Raw genomic sequence first — 11,139 nt, 5'->3', positions numbered from 1 at the left:
CAATCACTGAATTTCTGAGGGAAATCCAAGGATTAGATTCTGGAAACTGGTGGCCACGCCACCTCCAGGATCTGTGAGGGCAGCCAGCTGCCCTTTCCCAGGCCAATCCTCTACCTTGAAACCATCATCATTGCCCGAATGTGAAGGAAACAAAAGCTCCGGGAAGGTCAGTTACTTGCCCAAGGTCACACAGCTGGCAAGGGGTGGAGGGAAGACTTGAACACAGACTGACTCAAAAGCAAAGGTTTTTGTGACACTCGGGCCCCAAAGAGCAGCTCCACCTGACACTGCATAGGCAGGCTCCTTCTCAGAGCTACAGCCCTGCTGGCTCACCTCCTAACACTTCCTGCTGTGAGTCAGAGCAGCTGAAGACTTTATGAGCCCTCTAATGGGCTAACACCTGACGACCTGGTGATGCAAAAAGCCACATGTGAAACTCCGGCCCTCATAACCACATAATTTATAAGGAAGTGAGTCTACCTTCTCCCAAGGCCTTTGGCTGCCTGCCCTTCATGAAGACTCAAGGGAGCTTTTCAGGACAAAGCAGGGAGCAAAGTGGAGTTCCCTCTGGCCCTGTCCCACTTTGTCCCCAGAACCTCCTCTGCTCCAGTCTGCCTTTCCATCTGGGCCTCTGCATGGTCCTCCTTGCAATGGGGACCCAAGGAGAAGGGAGACTGGAGGAGAGACAGGAGGAAGCAGCTGGGGGAAGAAAAAGAGAGATAGGGTGGCCAAATGAAGAGATAGACAGATAAACTGGAGGGGATGGGGCCTTTCAGCTCCAACTATTCAGAAGCTAGGGATCAGACAAAATCCACCAGATGAAATAGGAGTCTATTGCCTCTGTCCTGGAATGCCAGACCCAGACAGCGAGGCTGGGTCCAGTGTGGGACAATGGCCACTACACACCAGTCCACAAGACATCTGTCCAACCCCCATGTCTTCCTCCAGCTTTCTGGGTGAGCGCACCTTAGTTTTCTCTGATGGTCCCTGACCTCTGTCTCCTTCACTGTTTCTCACTTCCTTCTCCATGCACCTTAGTTCTGGAGCTATAAGTCTGTACTCAAGCTGTCAGAGGGCCGTGCTCTCTCCAAAGGTGTCTTCCTGTGGGGTAACCACTGTCCCCCCTCTAAGGTGCTAACTTTCTTGTAGAGGCTGGGGGCAGAGCGCAAGAATGTGCTATTTGTCAGTCTGATGACTGGGGAAGGCCCCAAAGGGTGGAAAGAAAAGACAGAAGCAAGAAAAGGAAGCCACAGTCACGTTCTCCTCCAGCCATGGTCCTCCCAAGTTCTAGGACAAAGGGAAACAGGGAGAGGGTTTATCAGCAAGGAGCTGGGGAACAGAAGAGGAGGGAAAAAAAGAGAGAAGGGCTCCAGGAAGAGAAGAGTGGGGAATATAAGCTTTGAAGCTTCTCCCCTGGCCAGGTGGGCTGGTGGTAAGAGCTGCATATGCCTTCCTCAGCAGGTGACAAGAATACTGAAAACCCCACATTACCCCCCTGCCAAGAAAAGTCTTTTCTGCCTCATCCACTAACCCACTCGCTCCTTCATATCCCTAGCTTTCTTTTTCTCGCACACCTTCTTCCCTGACTCCATTCACTCCCCTCATTTGCCCACTGTTTGTATATCCAGGGCACTGAACTTTGCCCAGTGCCTGGCAGCAGCTTGGTGTTTATTACATGAATTCATGGATGAATCTCATTTGATACACACAAAGGAGTTTTAACAGGGGACAAACACCTTTATAGAAGTTGCAAATGTATAATTCTCCCCCAACCTGCTACCACACCCTGTGCTTACACTCATCACACACAGGCATTTCTAAGTACGAAACCGTGGCCCCATTTCTCATAACAAACCTAGTTTCTCTTTCTTTCCCCCCTCCCTGGCCTCAGAGCCCTGCCTCCTCCTCCCTTCCTGCAATCCTGGACACCATGAGAAGTCTCCACCCACCCTCTAGTTGGCCTGGAGCTCCAGGCTGCACTCCCTTCCTCTATTTTTATCTCATGTGCACATTCTTGGCAGCCTTTAAAAATTCTCTCTGTAAAATCCATGGGCTCCACCCTCACCCTGCCTTTCTGCAGCCCCACTTCAGACAGGGCCGCTTCCTCAGACGTGGACCCGCCCTACCTCGCTGTTCCTCTTGTTCCTTCCAGGGCCCTGTCATTATTACCATCATCTCACTTCCTTCACTGACCCCCAGACACTCACACACATACATGCACACATAAATATGCACGTGTACACCCAAACACATATACTATGCACACACATGTTATATATAACGTGCATTTTATACATATGCCTCCACTGAAGTAATATCTTCCTCTGTGTATTTTTTCATTCTATAGCATAGCCCCTTTTGCCACCTTCCCCTTCCCACACAGTGCTGGCTTAGTCTAGGCAGGTGTTGCCAACGCACAGCCCCTTTATTCTGGACCCTTAACTGTGGGCACTGTGGTAAGTAGAATAACAGCCCGCCAAGAAATCCACATCCTAATCCACAGAACCTGTGAATATGTTAGCTTATATGGCATAAGGGTCTTGGTGATGAAATTAAAGTAAGGATTTTGAGTTGAAGAGATTATCCTGGATTCTCCAGGTTGGTCTGATGTGATCACAAGGGTCCTTATAAAGGAAAGAGGGAGGCAGGAGGATCAGAAATTATTTAATGATGAAAACAGGAAAGAGAGAGAAATGTAAAGGTGTTACACTGCTGACTTTGAAGATGGAGAAAGAGGCCACGAGCCAAGGAATGCAAGAAGCCTTGAGAAGTTGAAAATGTCAAGGAAGTAGGTCCTCTCCTAGACAGTCTCCAGAAGGAACACAGAGCTGTCCAACCCCTGGATTTTAGCACAGTGAAACCCATTTTGGACTTCTGACCTCCAAAACTGTAAGGTAACATGTTTGTGTGGTTTTAAGCATGTTTTTTATAGCAGCAAAAAGAAAATAATACAGGCATCGATTTGTGCAACTCTAGTAGTCACACAGCACCCGCCTGAGTAGCTGTTCCTGGCAGCCCTGCTTGTTGCAGCCCACGCCTAATGCTTTTGCTGGTTGCAGTCTGTCTGTGACTGAAGGATAACAGTGCCATAGTTTAGGTTCCCCCCACCGTCCCCAGAAGCAGACTCTGAAATTAGATGCAAGTAATTTAACTAGAGGTGATGCCAGGGAACACTGGGAGGAGAGTGGGAAAGTGAGACAAGGAAGGGAAGCCAACCAATAAAAGTCCATTATTAACAAGTTTCCAATGTAGGCAGCTAGGACTCAGTCCCTCAAAGGAAGTCTAAGAGCCGATGTAGAGCATGCCACAGTGATATCCCCATCCTCCCCTCCCCCAAGGGAAAGGGAGGTGGAGTGTTTATATACCTATTCCCGTCTGTCATTGGTCAAGGGCTGCCTGGAGGTGGTGAGAGCATGTTCCAGTTTCTGGCCAGCACAAACAAAACCACTCACATGCTTTAGAGAAAGCCCTCGGGCAAAGAGATGTGCATTCTAGCCATAACACACACTGAAGTAGTGAGTCCCGAGCACTGAGGTGGGTGTCTGTCCAGTCAGCAGTGTGTCCTCACCTCAACAAGGAAGCGCCCCAATGTATGTGGCCCCTATGCCTCCCCTGACTAGAGTGTAAAGAGTATAGGCTCTGGGTTCTAATCCATACAGCTCTGTAGGATTCTTAGACCGTCTCTCAGTTTAGATTTGTCTGGGGTTCTACCATGATCAGATTGATATGAGAGGCAGTACTGTGCCCTTCTCAGTGCATCACAACAGGGAGTACATAGTGTCAGTAGAGTTACTACTAGTGATCTTAACCTTGAGTTCTTGGTTAAAGTGGTGTCTACCAGGTTTCTCCACTTTTATATTCTTCCTTTATAATTAATACATATTTTGAGATTTTGTTTCTCATCAGATTTTCACTCGTTGATTGCAGTAATCATCAACTGTTATTACTGTAGGGTTTGCCTAGTGGTGATTTTCTATTTCCCTCATTTTTAGACCTTTTTTTAAGTTCTTTTGCCAGTCAGTTTATTCATCTGTAAATGGGGATAATAACTCTTCCTGCTAGAGAAAAAGAGCTGTGTTGCATAAGGATCAAAGCACCCATCCACCAGGAAAGCACAAGAATCCTCAATGTGTACACACCAAAAAGAGTGTCAAAATATATGAGACAAAAAACTAATAGAGTTGAAAGAAGAAATAGATGAATCCACAATTACAAGTGGAGGCTTCCCAGTTGTGGCAAATGATAAAACTATTCGAGAATCAACAAGGATGTAGAACTGAACAACACCATCAACCAAGAGGATATAATTGGCATATAAAAAATACTGCCCCAACCAATAGCAGAACACACATTTCTTTTTTCCCCAGAAATAATGGAACATTCACCAAGATAAACCTTATTCTGGGCCATGAAACAAACCTCAACTAATTTTAAATAAATGACACAGAAAACAGTATGGTGATTACAAGAAGAAAGGGGGGGAGGTAAAAGAGGGTACAGCAGGGAATAAACGGTGACAAAAAGAGACTTTGGAGAGTGAACACACAATACAATATACAGATGATATATTATAGAATTGTACACTTAAAGCCTATAAATTTTATTAACCAATGTCACCCCAATAAATTCAATAAAAATTTTTAAATAATTGAAATAATACATAAAAGTATGTTCTCTGACATGATGGGATAAGATTAGAAATTAATAATGGAAAGACAACATGAAAATCCCTAAAATTTAAAAGCTAAACAAACAACTCAGTAATCCATCATCAAATAGGTCTCAAGGAAAATTTTTAAAATATGGTGACCTAAATTAAAATACAGCATATCGAAATTGGCGGGGTCAAATAAAGCAGTGCTCAAAGGAAAATTTAAAGTACTAAATGCTTATATTAGGCCAGAGAAAAAGCCTCAAATCGAAAATCTAAGCTCATACTTCAAGAAACTAGGAAAAAAAGACAGCTAAATAAATCCAAATCAAGCTGAAGAAACGGAATAATAAAAATAAGAGCAACAAACAAGTAAATTGAAAACAACAGGACAATAGAGAAAAATCATTGAAACAAGAAGCTAGTTCTTTGAAAAACTTAATAAAGTTTATAAACTTTTATCAAGACTGATGAAGAAGGGAAAAGACAAATATAACCAATATCAGGAATAAAATAGGATGTCACTTCATTCCTAAAGCCATTAAAAGGATAATAATAGGTGACTACTATGAAAAGCTTAATGCTCAGAAATTTGACATCTTCAAAGAAATGGACCAATTTCAACCTGCCAAACTACCAAATTTCAATGAAGATGAAATAGATAATCTGAGTAATCCTATAACCATTAAAGATATTGAATCTATACTGTAAAACTCCAGGGAAAAAAATCTCCAAGTCCAGATGGGAATTCTAACAAACACTTGAAGAAGAATTAGCCCCAAATTTTATACAATCTCTTTCAGAAAATAGAAGTAGGAACATTTTCCAATTCATTTTATGAGGTCAATATTACCCTGATACCAAAACCAGACAAAGACTATATTCAATACAAGAAACAAAGAAGAAAGAAAGAAAGAAAGAAAGAAAAAGTTATATGATAAATAAGTTTGGCGATGTAATGTACAACATGGTGACTATAGTTAACAGTACTATATTGTATATCTGGGAAGTTGCTGAGAGAGTAGATTTTAAAAATTCACCCATACAAAAAATTATAACTATGTGAGGTAATTGATGTGTTATAACCTTATTGGGGTAATCACTTTGCAATATACATATATATGTAAAGTCACTATTTTACACCTTAAACTTATGAATTCTTATATGTCATTTGTATCTCAATAAAGCTGGAAAAAAATAAAATAAAATATACATGAAAAGGCCCAGGCTCCAGAACAGATAAAACAAATATGTAGAAGAAGAAGAAAAAGGTAAGAGGAATCAGTCTACCCAATTTAGAGAGTTATTATATAGCTATAGTAATCAGGACTTTGTGGCATTGGCAAAAGGATAGACACATAAATCAGTGGAACAGAACAGAGAACTCAGAAATAGATCCACACGAATATGCCCAACTGATGTTTTACAAAAGTGCAAAAACAACCCAATGAAAGAAGGATGGATTTTTCAACAAATTGTACTGGAACCATCAGGTATCCAAAGGCCAAAACAAAACTTCAACCTAAATATTATACTTTAAACAAAAATGAATTCAAAATGAGTCATGAATTTAGAGTTTCAGCCAAGGTGGAGGCATAGGTAGAAATCCTTCGCTTCCTCGCACAACCAAAAGGAGGATAACAACCGATCTAAAATCAATAAACAACCAGAAGTGCCAGAAAATCAAACTGCATGGAACTCCAACAACCAAGGAACTAAGGAAACAGTCAACCAGACCAACCAGACCGGTAAGATGGGTAGATGAAGAGAACCCGCAGCAAGGCAGCAGACCCTGCGGGCAGGGTGGGCTGAAAGGACCCAAGGTGAAACTCCCAGTCTCACAGGAGGGTTTGGTGGAAAGTGGGGCTGGAGTCAAGCAGGCGAGCTGCATTGTTCCCTCTCTGGCCCCTCCCCCACAGACAGCACCCAGCACAGCAAAGAGGGTTGCCGTGCCCTGATGAATACCTAAGGCCCCAATGTCTTACAAGTTAACATGTGTGCTGAGACAAAGAAATAGGGTCCAAATGAAAGAACAGAGCAAAACTCCAGAATGAGAGCTAAGTGATGAGGAGATAGCCAACCTCTCTGATGGAGAGTTCAAAGCCCTGGTAATCAAAATGCTCACAAAACTGATTGAGCTTGGTCACAAAATGAAAGAACAAATGAAGGCTACCCAAAGTAGAACAAAGCAAAATATTCAGGGAACCAACAGTTCCAGGGAGGAAACCAGGACTCAAGTCAACGATTTGGACCAGAAGGAAGAAATAAACATTCAACCAGAATAGAATGAAGAAACAAAATTTCAAAAAAAAATAAGGAGAGGCTTAGGAACCTCTGGAACAACTTTAAATGTTCCAATATCCAAATTATAGGGGTGCCAGAAGGAGAAGAACAACAGCAAGAAATTGGAAACTTATTTGAACAAATAATGAAGGAAAAACTTCCCCGATCTGGCAAAGGAAATAGACTTCCAGAAAGTCCAGGAAGCTCAGAGAGTCCCAAAGAAGTTGGACCCAAGGAAGCACACACCAAGGCACATCATAATTACATTACCTAAGATTAAAGAGAAGGAATCTTAAAAACAGCAAGAGAAAAGGAGACAGTTACCTACAAAGGAGTTCCCATTAAACTATCAGCTGATTTCTCAAAAAGAAACCTTACAGAGAGGAAGGGGCTGGAAGGATGTATTCAAAGTCATGAAAGGCAAGGACCTACATCCAAGATTACTTTATCCAGCAAAGCTATCATTTAGAATGGAAGGGCAGACAAATTGCTTCCCAGATAAGGTCAAGTTAAAGGAGTTTATCATCAGCAAGCCCTTATTATATGAAATGTTAAAGAGACTTATCTAAGAAATTGAAGAAGATCAAAAATATGAGCAGTAAAATGACAACAAACTCACAACTATCAACAAGTGAACCTAAAAAAAAAGAAAAACAATGAAAACAAAAACTAAGCAAACAACTAGAACAGGAACATAATCAGAGAAATGGACATCACATGGAGGGTTCCGTGGGGGAGGGGGGAGGAATAGTGGGGAAAAGTACAGGGAATAAGAAGCATAATTGGTAGGCATAAAATAGACGGGGAGAGGTCAAAAATGATATAGGAAACAGAGAATTCAAAGAACTTACATGTACAACCCATGGACATGAACTAGAGGGGGAATGCTGGAGGTTTGGGGGGTGCAGGGTGGAGAGGGGGTAAGGGGGGGAAATTGGGAAAACTGTAATAGCATAATCAATAAAATATACTTAAAAAAACAAAATGAGTCATGGACTTACATGTAAAATATAAAATTTCAGGAAAAAAGAGGAAATCTTCAGGATCTAAGGCTAGGTAAAGAATTCTTAAATTTGACACCAAAAAACACAATCCATAAAAAAAATTTTTTTGACAAATTGGACTTCATCAAAATTAAAAAATTTTGCTCTGGGAAAGTCTAATTAAGAGGATGAAAAGAAAAGCCACACATTGGGAATAATATTTTTAAACCACATATCCAACAGAAGACTGGGATCTGGAATATACAAAGAACTCTCAAAATTCCACAGTAAAAAAAAATTATTCAAGAAAAATGGGCAAAAGATCTGACCAAACATTTCACCAAAGAGGAAATATACAGAAGGCATATAGCTACATGAAAAAAAGTTCAACATCATTATCCATTAGGAATATACAAAGTAAAACTGTAATGAGATATCACTACACACCTACCAGAATAGCTAAAATTAAGTGTGACAACACCAAGTGCTGGCAAGAATACAGAGTATCTAGATTACTCACACACCCTTGGCGGGAATATAAAATGGTACAGCCACTGCAGGAAGCAATTTGGCAGTTTCTTATACAACTAAACATTCAAGTTCCATGTGTCTCAGCAATTACATTCCTGGGCATTATATTTTCCCAGGGAAATTATATTTTTCACAAAAGCCTGTACACACATGTTCATCACTGTTGTATTGTCTTGACTATGCATAATAGTGAAAACTGGAAACAATCCAGATGTCCTTCAGTGCGTGAATGGGTAAACAAACTGTGGGGCCTCCATACCATGGAATACTACTCAACAATAAAAAGGAACAAACTATTTATACACACAACAACTTGGATGAATCTCCAGGGGATTATGTTGTGTAAATAAAGTGAGCCCCTAAAGGTTACATACTGTATTATTAACTTTACATATCATTATTGAAATGACAAAATTATGTAAATGGAGAATCTACTAGTAGTTGCCAGGAATCAGGGACAGACAACATGGGGGAGGGGAGCTGGGATGAGTGTGATTATAAAAAAGCAGCCCAAGGGACCCTCGTGGTGATCAAACTCTCCTGTATATTAACTATGGTGGTGATTACATGAATCTACTTATGTGATAAATTACATAAAACTTAATATACACACGTGCCTGTGAAACTGGAGAAAATTAAGTGAGATTGGTATATGGTATGGATGTCAATTTCCCGGCTCTGATACTGTGCTACAGTTATATAAGACGTTATTGGGGGAAACCGGGTGAAGGATACAAGGATCTTTCTGGATTATTACAACCTCATGTAAATCTAGAATTATTTCAAAATTAAAAGCTAATTTTAAAGAAAGACCACTAGGAAAAAAGCTAGAAGAATGTATGTGCAGACAATATAACATGTTTGAGAGAATACCTTTGATTGAGAGCAAGCACTCGCTCACACCTACATGAGAATAAATCCCCAAACTGGGTAGTGAGGAGAGCTGCGAGATGCTGGATATCTGAGAAAAAAAGAAGCTCTGCATCTTGCCTTATTCCCCCATATTGGTGTGGGAACTCCAAGTGCAGAAACAACCCTCAGCAGGGCTCTGGGTGGCAATAAGACCACCCAACAGAGATGGCTGTGGGCACATGGGAAGTTGAGCCAGCCCTGTCAGGGTTCCTAAAATCCAGCAAAGTATGGAATAGAATGAGTTGCGTACATCTGTGAATAGCCTAGAAAATCTGGAGTGTTACAGATAATCCACCATGTCCCCTTGGCCCATCACAAAACCTTAGAATACTCTGTGAATCAAGAGGGTCTCAGGAGTTGGCTGAGAGACACCCAGCCCCCAAGGAATCACTCAGTCAAGGATGAGAGTTGTGCTAGCAAGGACTCTTGTAAACTGATCGCCAAAAACAAGGTCAAAAGAGCACATCTCCTATGATGCTGAAGCAGACAGTGATGATGCAGACCAGATGCCATCTGCCAATGCTTTCGAATTCTAAACGCCTCCCAGAAACTCAGCTGACAACGGACTGACATCAATGCAGTGAGGTTCACAATAGAAATTATATTGGCTTCCTTCCCTTCCCTGTCTCACTTCTTCATTCACCTAACTGGCGTTTCCTGGGATCACCTTCCACATCAACTACTTGCATTTGAATTATCTCAGAATCTGCTTTGGGCAACAACTAAAAACAAGATCAGTGGTAATTGCTGGCCAGTGTCTCAATCCAAATGCATGGTGTTAAATGAAAGAAGCCAGACTCAAAAGGCTTCATACTGTATGATTCCATTTCTATGACATTGTAGAAAAAGTAGAACTACTAGGATAAAAAATAGATCACTGGTTGCCAGGGCTTAAGGGGTTCACTACAAAGGAGTAGCATGAGAGCATTTTTTTAGGGAAATGGAACTGTCCTGTAGCATGATTGTGGAGGTGGTTACATGACTCTATATAATTTTCAAAACCCATAGAACTATATATCATGAAGAATAAATTTCACAGAGGCACAGATAGCCGTAAAGACCCATGGACCCACTGTGCCCATCCTTGACATTTACAGAGGATGATCCTGAGGTCCAGGGAGGGAAAGAGACTCTCCTGGGTCCCACAGCTAGTTGAGGACAAAGCCAGGAGTGGATGCCAAGCCTCAACAGTATTAGGCTAGTGCCCTTTTCCAACAATAAGTAGGATCTCTGTCATTTAGCCAATTTACCTCAAATTCTGTGCCTATAAGAAAAAGTTGTTATAAAGATGGCACAATGGTAGTGACTTATTATATCTGTGTCTTGAGTGTCTCTGCTCCAGTCCTCCTAGGCTCACCCTATATCAGCCTCATGGAGATTCCCACACCTCTGCCTATGTTGGATCCCCTGCTCCCTGTGTCCTGTGTCCTTCTCTTTGGTTTTCTCCCTCAGCTTGGTGAAGTGCTTTCTTCAATTACTTCCTAGAAAAGGAACTATGAGATCGTGCATATCTGAAATTGTTTTATCCTACTTGTCTCTTGATTGGTAGTGTGGATGGGAATAGAATTCTAGGTTGGAAACAATTCTCCTTTAAAATTTTGAAGCTATTAGTCCAGTATTATACCTTCCAGTGTTGCTTGAACAGTTTTAGCAAAGAGAAATGTGAAGCCATTTTGATTCTCGAGACTTGATGTATAACTGGGTTCTTGTTTTATTTACTCAACTTGTGGAATCTTCTTGTCTCCAGGGTTCTGAAATTTCACAAGGACATGCCTTGGT

This window comes from Desmodus rotundus, chromosome 6, assembly GCF_022682495.2.
Source record: "Desmodus rotundus isolate HL8 chromosome 6, HLdesRot8A.1, whole genome shotgun sequence".
NCBI lineage: Eukaryota > Metazoa > Chordata > Mammalia > Chiroptera > Phyllostomidae > Desmodus > Desmodus rotundus.
The sequence above is the reverse complement of the archived record's forward strand: the minus strand, read 5'-3'. Positions refer to the sequence as shown.